This window comes from Magnolia sinica, chromosome 16 (genome assembly GCF_029962835.1).
Source record: "Magnolia sinica isolate HGM2019 chromosome 16, MsV1, whole genome shotgun sequence".
Classification (NCBI taxonomy): domain Eukaryota; kingdom Viridiplantae; phylum Streptophyta; class Magnoliopsida; order Magnoliales; family Magnoliaceae; genus Magnolia; species Magnolia sinica.
This window is the reverse complement of record NC_080588.1, coordinates 7254538-7265002: the sequence shown is the minus strand read 5'-3', so window position 1 is coordinate 7265002 and position 10465 is coordinate 7254538.

Genomic DNA, 10465 nt, shown 5'->3' with positions numbered 1-10465 from the left:
AACAATTTTTGGGCAACATTGCATTCTTTGCCGCCAGTTTAGCACTTTGTGAATAAAATTTTTTGTTTCTAAAAAAAGAAAAGAAAAGAACATGTTAGTTCGTACATACATATTCAGAAATATCACCAACAAACTCCATATATCTTGTGGTTGTCATTGTGTACTGAAGCTAGGTTGCCTTTCAATTGGTGATCCTTTGTAAGTTTGTAACTTACATTCTTTTTTTTAATAAGATTCTGTTAATTATGAGAAAAAAATGGGTGCTGAATTTTTCTATTTACACACACACACACACACACACACACACACACACACTTCTCACAGACATGAGTTACTGCTCATGTGTTGGGTGTGTTGGATTTCATTATATGTATCGGGATTTTGCGGTAAGAGATCGTTTTAAGAGTTGGGTCTGGTTTGCTTTGAATCGACTCATTGGGAATATTGGTCTGTTTCTATCTCTGTTTCTATCTCTGAAATCTAGCGTGGAAGAAACTTTGAATTGGTATGATTAGATTCTGATTGAAATTGTCAGAACTTGGTTGGTTGCTACCTTTGGAATTAGAGCAAAATCTTTTGTTTTGAGTTTTTTGTGGTGTTTTAAAAGGTCTGGATTTTATTCTATGTATTGGGATTTTGGGTGAGAAAGCGCTTTAAGAGTTGGGTCTGGTTTACTTTGAATTGGATTGTTGGGAATTTTGGTAAAGTTTTTAATGGCTAGGGATACAAATTCCAATAAGCTCTTTGAGTTCTTGGATTTGTTTTCTTATTTGAAGGGCTGACAATGTAAGCAGGTGTATGGTTATAAACAATTGCATTTTTTTCACTGATTTTTTTTTTTTTTTGAGAGAGTTTAGGATCTCAATGTATCAAGATGTGTATAGCATCCTTATTAGCCCACTATGTACAAGGGTGCATGGTTTGTTGATCCAAATGATTGATCTGATGGGTCGCGATGTAACTATGTGAATGTCCCAAAAATATTGTAGATTGAAATGTCTTAGCTATCCAAGCTTTCGCCCTTTTTGATGTCAATGTAGCACACATAGATAAAAAATGATCACATGCAACCCATGTATGTCAATATGAATTCAGCAGGAGCTTGGTTTGAAACTTAGTCAAATATATATCATCTGCATTTTCTATGCATTTAGTTCTTCAAATTAATGCATACCAAAAGAAAAAGGGGAAATATTATGTATAATTTCATATGCATTTAGTTATTCAAATTAGTGCAGGGTACAGTAGTTTGGTTATTTTGGAGACTTTCTTATCTTCATACCATGTCATGCTTTCTGAGTAGGTAGTTTTAAAGGACGAGGCAGACATTGATCCCAATGATCAATTATCTTTCTTGAGCATTTGGACAAAGTTGTATGGTTTTTCCTTTCCCACTTTCAGTAAGACCTACAAAACCTCAGCACCCTGTGCTTACTTATTAATTGATCATTGATAATACCTTGATGGCTAGATACTAGTAAGTGTATTTTAATAAGTTCATACTACTTCAGGTCAAAAATCTGATTGAGAAAGGTAGCAGAAAGGCTGTTAGTAGGTCAGACCTTAAGCTTCCTTTAGTTCATATAAAGGTATTTCTGTTTTCTTCAAGATTTCACTGGAACAATACAATCTTTCCTTGAAACAAATTTGGTATATCTTTCTTACATCAGTCTATCCATTCTTTGGTCTTCATTGTTAGCTATGTTTATGGTAAAATTAGTAGACAACAGAAACTGAAAATCTAATTAAGTTTGATATGCTGTAACTGCTCTTGGATTTAAGACCAAGGTTTACTTTATATTCTTTTTTGCGTTTTCTTTTTATGGTTTGTGCTTCATTGCTTGTATTGTATGACATTTGAATGATATGAACTCATCTAGAAATAATTGCATCATTTATGGCCAACAATACATTGCTTTGTTCCCTAAACAATGGAAAAACTATTATTCATAACTTTTTGTAATGTTTTGAGTTCTAAGTGTGTAATCATGTGTCATTTAATATCTCTTGAAGTTTCACTAAAAATTCCACAATTTTCCTAAAGTTTTACACAAACTGCTATACTTTGTTATATCTACGTTGGTTCCCAAAATATTCCCCCGATATTTTCTATTCTTGGAGGTGCAACACCAAGTGTAATATCATACTTAAAACATTGTCAATATATTGTAAAAGAATCACACTCCTACACTAGATCCCATAACAACAAACTAAAATATCTCTTATTCAATTAATATTCAAGTATCAAGCATTGTTTCCTATGTATGGCCCAATAAGTTTAGTTATAGGCTCCAATCCCTCCTTAGAAGTATCTAGAAAGAAGCATCTAGAATATATCTGTTCTAATCTCCCATTAGCCCCATATAATTTTCCTAAAATGGTCCAATTACATCCTTTCAATTCCTGATAAAGAAAGAAACTAACATTAAACAAGGAAAACTAAATAAAGAGCTCCAATCTATCGAAAGTCCAAATCTCCTTACACATGAAATGTATATACTACTTGGGCTTGTTTGGTTTATGTATAGAATCTATAGATCCTTATCAATGGTAATCTATCGAGATCCATTCCTAAGTCTGACTCTGACCTGCTCAATTCAGCAGAAAACATACTTATATACATGCAAGCATGTATGTGTGTCTATATTGAACTAAAACTTGAATTTAATGTCTGGAACATGCTAGAATGGGCTCTTAGTCAATTAGTATTGGACTCTGTTTAGCATCTCTGTTTTAGCATTTTGCTAAGAATGCACACCGTCCATGTTTTATTCTTTATACATGTTCAAGCATTCTACATCATTTTATAAAACAACCCATCCTTGAAAATTTTCATTCCCATCTTATGATTTGTGTCTTGTTCTAGGTAATCGAAGCAGCGTTTTAAACCTGCTTATAATCCATACACAGATCCCAGCATGGAAATTTTCAGGATAGACTTTTCTAACCAGGGAACACAGGTTAGTTTTTTCTTCTATATCACAGGATTAAACCCACAAAAAGAATTAAAAAGAAGAGAATACGTGATTTTTAGAAGCAAAAACTCTAGGAACATCTAATGGGGAGAAACGTGCTAATTGGAACTGTTGTCCTAATGAGCCATTACATGGATGGAATAACTTTGAAATTCTGTGTGTGCACCATATAACAACATCCATTAAAGAAAAAAGAAAGTGAGATTTCCAAATCTTACTATTCCAAGATGAATTAGGTTCTATTTATATTTCCCTCATTATTGAATTCTTAAGCCTTATTTATTTTAGTGGTAATAAAAGGAAGGGTCAAAGAACTAAATAAAGAAACAACTAAGAGTGACCAAATCCTATTAAAATAGCTCTGCATATACATGGTTTTTATGGGAACCCTAGAAACCATCTAATTGGACTTGTGGGCATCGGAGTCCAATTAGTTCTTGCATTAGAAACATCTGATTGGATTTCTGGGCTACTCAATCCAGTTGGATGCGATCTTGGGCTTGGATTTTCTATCGGCTGGTAAGTGGTGTCCACTTTTTGACCTCCTTATATATACCTATTTGACAGGTGGCCTAGACTCATCACTTGGTGTTGCTGTTTCATTTAAAATTGATCAAATTCCTTGGTCTTATTTGGGTAGTTACAAGTTGACTGTTGTTCAATTTTCTTTACAAAGGAAAATCAACTAATAGAACAATTTGTTATTACTACTGAATTTTAGTGACTTTCTGAACATATTTCTGCACTGAAGTTTATGTTCATTGAATAATGATATGATGGCATATAGTTGATGGGTGGCCTGGTGCATCGCATTGCATGGCATTGCTATTTCGTTAAAAAATTAGTAAATTCATTTGTCTTGTTTAACTTCTTGACATTTTTGTTCTCTTAAACTTGTAGACGGAGACTTTGGCAGTGATTGTTGTAGATGGGTACCAACATTGCTTGGTTGAAATGATGTGTGAATAAATAGGCTGAAGATAGTTGTACTGACCAAGCTAGGAGTGGACTGCATGGAGGATTTTTTTTAAATGTATTCGAACAATTTTCAACTTATTCTGATGTTTACGCGCAATCCTGCATGCCGAGGTCGGCTCGAGCCGAAACTTGTATCATTGCGACCGCGCTGTCGCCGTGGTTCCGATGCCGCATCTTGTGCGCCGAGGCGAGACTCAAGCCAGGAGATATGGACCCGCGTTCAGTTTGAGAAAAACGCCGGGCGTTGCGAATTTCGAGGGAATCTCTACAACATATCACATCCATCAAGTCAAGTACATTACCCATACCCCATGCCACCTCACCCTATCCTAAGTACAAATGACCACTCCCTCTTTTCCCATAAGTCAAATTCTCTCTCTTCCTACCCATCACTCTTTTACTAAAATTCAAATAAGCCCATACCATCCATATCCTTTTCTAACAACACCCATTCCACCTACCCATTTTCATCCCATCACTCTCTCTCTCTCCATCTCATTCCATTCCAAGCTTCCATGAGAGGAAATCTCTAAGGAGAGAAGAATGCAAGAGAGGACCCATTTTCCTAACCCCTCATCCAACCATCTAACCCTTCAAAATTCATCTCACTCCCTTAAAGAAGGAGCTTAGGAGCCAAGGAGTCCAAGGAGCTAAAGAAGGAGGCCTAGAGGTGGGTGATTTACTGTTGTTTTCAATTTTAAGGGCCACTTGTTGGTGGGACCCATTTCGATGTATGTGATGTATCAATGGAGGGCCCATAGTGGTGGGGTCCCTCCTCTCTATCACCGTCTCTCTCTCTCTCTCTCTCTCTTTGAATGGTGATGATGATGAAGGGGTGAGTGTGGCCCACCATGAATCATATTTTCATGTGGGACCCATCAGATGAATGTGTTGGATCTATGACCTCTTGGCATCGATCCCTAGTGGGGGTGGCTAATATGGAGTGTGTACTGACGTCACCAAGCTGGTGAATGTGGACCCTACCACATGATGCATGTGTTGCATCAAATCGTCCCTGCATGTGAGGCCCACCATCAGTCGTCCGTCCAGCGTCCAGAGACGCTGGACGTGAACTGGAAACAAAAACATTAGCTTGATTCCAAACTTTTGGGTGGGCCACTCCTGTGGGCCCCACCTTGATGTATGTATATAATCCATGCCGTCTATCCTATTTCTCAACCCGTTTTAGGCGTTGAGCTGAAGAATGGAGCCAATCTGAAACTCTGATAGGCCACACCATCTAAATATCACTTTTAATAGTGAGGAATTGATAGGGCCCACTGCGATGTTTCTATATGTCAAAACCTACCAATATCGGGCTTGTTAGACTCGTCTTGAGCTAAGGAACCCAGCCGATGGACTGGATTCCCTTGATGTGGGCCCCACCTATAAAAATCTCCAAAAAAAATAATTAACTAAAAAAAAAAAGCAGACGCTGCTGCTGCTGTCAGCGTCTAGAGGACGCTGCAGCAAGCAGCGTCCGCAGCTTGGATTGGCATCGGGTCAGTGGGCCCCACCTCAGGCCCCACCATGATGTGAGTTGAACATCAACACTGTGCATTTTATGGGTCCCTTTTAAATAGTGGGTCCCTCTAAAAATCAGCCGTATAATGAACTCTGGTGACCCACACTACAAGGAAGTAGATTTTGGATAAATATAAAAATTGTTTTCTTCTTAATTCAAGTCTCTGTACCCTTACAGACTGATTGAATGGAAAATAGTCTTTACGGTGGGCCCCACGTGGGACCCACCTCTGTGGGAACGGGCTGGCTAGTGTACCTTACACTAGTTATATAGCTGCTGTTTTGGTGCAGCAAGTTCTGTGGGTTTGACGCAGGATGTCCATCCTCCTTATTTAGACGTGTGGACCCCACACATGATATATGTGTCTTATGTGAACCGTCTGACCATTTGGACAAGAGGGGCCCGCTGATGTAAGTGTTCCAGTTCCACCATCCAGATGGAACGTTGGCCCACCATGATATGCAGCCCCACCTTGTTATATGTATTTCATCAATGCCATCCATATATTTTATATCCACGTTGTCCATCTTATATAAGGCCCATTGGTGCAGCCCACTTAATGCAGCCCATTTGATGTATGAGGCCCATTGTTGAGCCCACCCTGATGTAAGTATCTTATATCCACACCGTCGGTATTTGGACGGTGGTAAGTGCAGCACACCATGATGTATGCGTAATCCACCCCGTCCATCCATTCACCGGGACTGGTGGGCCACACGTGTGGACCCACCTTGGGATGGAAGCGGACCGACTGGTGTACTTTACATCAACTATATGGCTGATGTATTAACGTCAACAAGTTATGTGGGTCTCATCCGAACCGTGGACACCACCTTAATGTATTCATTTCATCCACACTGTCCAGATAGTGTATGACGGTGCTAGACAATGTTTGGATGGTGCAGATTTACACGAACAATGTTTGGATAGTGCTGATCATCATTAGTGGGCCATGTGCCCATAGAATGATAGTGTGCGATGATCCACATGTTACACCTATGACTATTGAAATGATTTTGGTGCGGCCCATGTAATGAGGCCCACCTTGATGTATTGGTGGCCATCCATGAGGCCCGCCTTGATTGCATGTATTTTGTATCAGCCGTCCATCTAACAGGCTATGTGGGGCGCACCATGATGCATTTATGATCCACACCGTCCAGCTATCAGGTGGACTACACAGTGGGAAAACAGTGGTGAATTGAATAGCTACCCTTGAAACCCCTTTTAGATCATAGAAGCTTTGGATCTGTATGAAATTTGTTTTATCTCTTATTAAGGTCTTTGTGACCTCATAATCAGATTGGGTGGGGAGTATACGGTGGGCCCTACCTTAATGTATTTATGGTCCATCCGTGGGGCCCACCCGGAAGTATTTGTGGCTTATCCATGAGGCCCACCTTGATGTATTTGTGGCCCATTCGTTAAGGCCCACCTTGATGCAATGGTAGCCCATGTGATGCGGCCCGATGTTTTATATATTGGAAGCCCATGTGATGGGGCCCACCTATCACGTATTGACGCCCATGGTTCTTGGCCCATTGTGATATACTTGAAGCCCATTTGGTACGACCTAATGTAATGTATTTATGATCGTTGGGATGCGGCCCGCTTTGATGTACATGAGGCCCATTGGCACGGCTTGATTTGATATAAATGAGGGCCACTCGATATATGAGGCCTAGTATATGAAGCCTATGTGATGAGGCCCATTGTGATGCATTTGAGGGCCAAGCGATGGAGCCCGTTGTGATGTATGTTATGCCCATGTGAAAGGCCCATCGTGATGTGTATTAAGCTCTTGAATGAGGCCCATCATGATTGTATGTGAGGCCATGAATCCACTATATATTTATCCCTATGTAGGTCACTCCTTGGGAGCAATGTTGGTTAGATGTCCACATTGATGGGCAATGATAGTTAAATGTCCTCATTGTGACCTCCCCTTAGGCCTTGTTAGGCCCATTCTCTTCCTGGGTTAACCCAAATAAGTGGGCCCCATTTGCCATAGACGGATGGCTCCGTGCTATCAGATTTGATATAACCACTGCCGTCGGCCGATCTTTATATTATGGTTGATCGGCCGTCCATGTATGGACCCCACCTTGTTTATATGCCGATTGTTGGTGCCGATTATCGATGTTGATTATCGGTGCCGATTATCGAGGCTGATTGTTGAGGCCGATTCCAATTGCTGAGGCTCATTGTGATGTATTCGAGGCACATGGGACGTGGCCCATTGTAATATATTTCTGGCCCATATGATGATATCCGATTTGATGTATATTAGGCTCGTGTGAGTGGCCCATTGCGATGTATATTAGACCTGTGGGATGCGACCCACTTGATGTATATGTGGCCCATGAGTGAGGCCATGGTATTGTATATTTAGCCTTTGTGCGAGGTCATGGGTCCACTATATGTTAGGCTCTATGTGGGTTATTCCTTGGGGGCAATGTTGGTTAAATGTCCACATTGTCGAAGCCGATGGTTAATGCCAGTTATTGATACCGATTATGAGTACATAGCATCATGTACATGCCCATACGCATTATCTGCATGTTTGTTATGAGATGTGGTTGATCATTACATATGTCATTGAGCGTGTTGTTATGAGATTCCCCGATAGGCGGAGGTTATCTCACATGAGCGTACGGTATGCACAGGATTGATATATGCTTGGATTGTATGACTCATGCATCTTGCATTATGATTCCTGTACGCTTAGCGACATCACGGTCGTAGCCTCCACAGGCATATCGTGGATGGTCAGACGGGACACCGAAAATTTGTTCTACCAACGGGCTGCCATAGATGGCCCTGGGTGAAAATTCTTAAACCCTCTTGGTACTAGAGGACGCCCCAACGTCGAGACCGAGTGGATACATGAGCGCCCAAGTGCCGAATATCGAAGCCGCGTCTCCCACCGTGTCGTGGTCGGTTAGGAGGGGTTTGGCTTTACCCGCCCGAGAGCATGGGGGCATTGCTAGGCCGAGTTTAACCACTCGTGAATGGGTCCGCTATCGATGTGCCGAATAGGTATTGACGGACTTTGGCCAGGCGGATAGTGAGGTTTCTTATGCTCACTTGGTCTGTGCGGCGAGCGGCGGTGCCATTTGGAGTGTACTAAACCCCGGTGATGATCTCAGAGATGAACTGTACTGATATGTGAACTTATTGAGTAGGAGTTGCATACTCATATATTCATTTCATTCACTATCCAGTTGGGTTGGTTGTGTGCAACTAATTGTTGTGTACCTTCACATGGCCAGGATTTCGATTGGGCGCGTGACTAACCTGAGATCAGGAGTCTACCACATTGGATCTGACTATCTAAATTTAGGTATGGGACTGGTTTGGATAGAAGTCTTTTGTGATAGACCCCGTAGCCTGCGATACTACGTATTATCATCCTGACTTCACACTTCATCTCAGTCATTTCATTCGCATCGCATATTGCATTGCATCCTCAATATAGTATTTGGCTTACTGTCTCCACATTGCATAGCTGATCTATATTGCTTCATCAGTATATAATATTGATGTATTATATTTTTGCATCGCATAGCCTGGATAAGCGATATTTAGCTCTTTATGACTTCTCATTTGCATATCTGATCCTGTGTATTTCGATATTGTTTGACTCATGGACTTGTCCGTATTTTCGCTTACTCTGTTATCATATGATTTATGATCTTGTCGGTATTTTTGTTTACTCTGATAATTCATGATCTTGTCGGTATTTTTGCTTACTCGATAATTCATAATCTTGTCCGTATATCTTTTTATTCCGATATTGTACGATTTATGGGTTACCAGTATTTCCGAAGTTAGTATGATAATGGCATTGTATTAAATACTTAGCACTTATCTTGTGCACACACTTGCACCACCCTCTAAGCTTTATAAGCTTATGCACGATAGGTGCGTGCAGGAGATGTTAAGTTGTAGCATTGTTGAGCTTGAAGCGTGCGGCGGTCTTCCGGAGCTTGATTTTTGATATGTGTATTTCCCTTTCAGTATTGTACTCAAATGTTTATATTAGTGGATATGTGATGATGATGTTGTCTTTGTAATTTGGGTATACTTGTGATTATGCTTATTATAAGTTAAATATGCAAAAAAAAAAAAAAAATCCTCCTTGTAGGATCGCAGGATCGAAATCTAGCATATGGACACTAGGAGCCGAGAATGGGGTACTACAGAGATGGGTACCAACATTGCTTGGTTGAAATGATGTGTGAATAAATAGGCTGAAGATAGTTGTACTGACCAAGCTAGGAGTGGACTGCATGGAGGATTTTTTTTAAATGTATTCGAACAATTTTCAACTTATTGTTGTAAATATTATATATCTTTTATTGTAAAGTTGTACAATATTTGTTTAATATTTATTTTTAATTGTACTGCAACATTTTTTTAGATTTCAAATATTAAAAATATATATTTAGGGTTTAATCGGGAAAAAAATTACTGGCTTTTATCGTTGGTCATACGGCTTTTACTGGTGCTTCTTAAACAAGGGTTCAAAACTGTTTTGAAATTGATGTTATCTAAAATTTGCGACAGTTTTCAACTGTTCCTAATTTTCTGTTCAAAAATTTGCAACGCCATATTTAGGAACGGTTGAAACCGTTCCTAAATGGTTTTAAACCGTTCCTAAGGACTGTATATAAATTAGGTAGTCCAGCCCTAACCCATATTACAGTAATATAGTGATATTATCAGATTTAATGAGTAGGCCACATACTACTGTCACATGGGTCAGTATGTACTAAGCTGAAAAGTCTTTAAAACGACCAACTCATGCACGACCCATTAATCAAATCTTGATGTGTCATCATATGGTAGTGACGGCCTAAACTGCCTGTCCGGATTTAGGCTCCAAAACCGTTTATGGTGAAGACATTTGTTACTCATGAGACGGGCACTTAAAAATTTCACACGTGGTATGAAATTAATTTAAGTTAAACTGTTCAAATCTTGG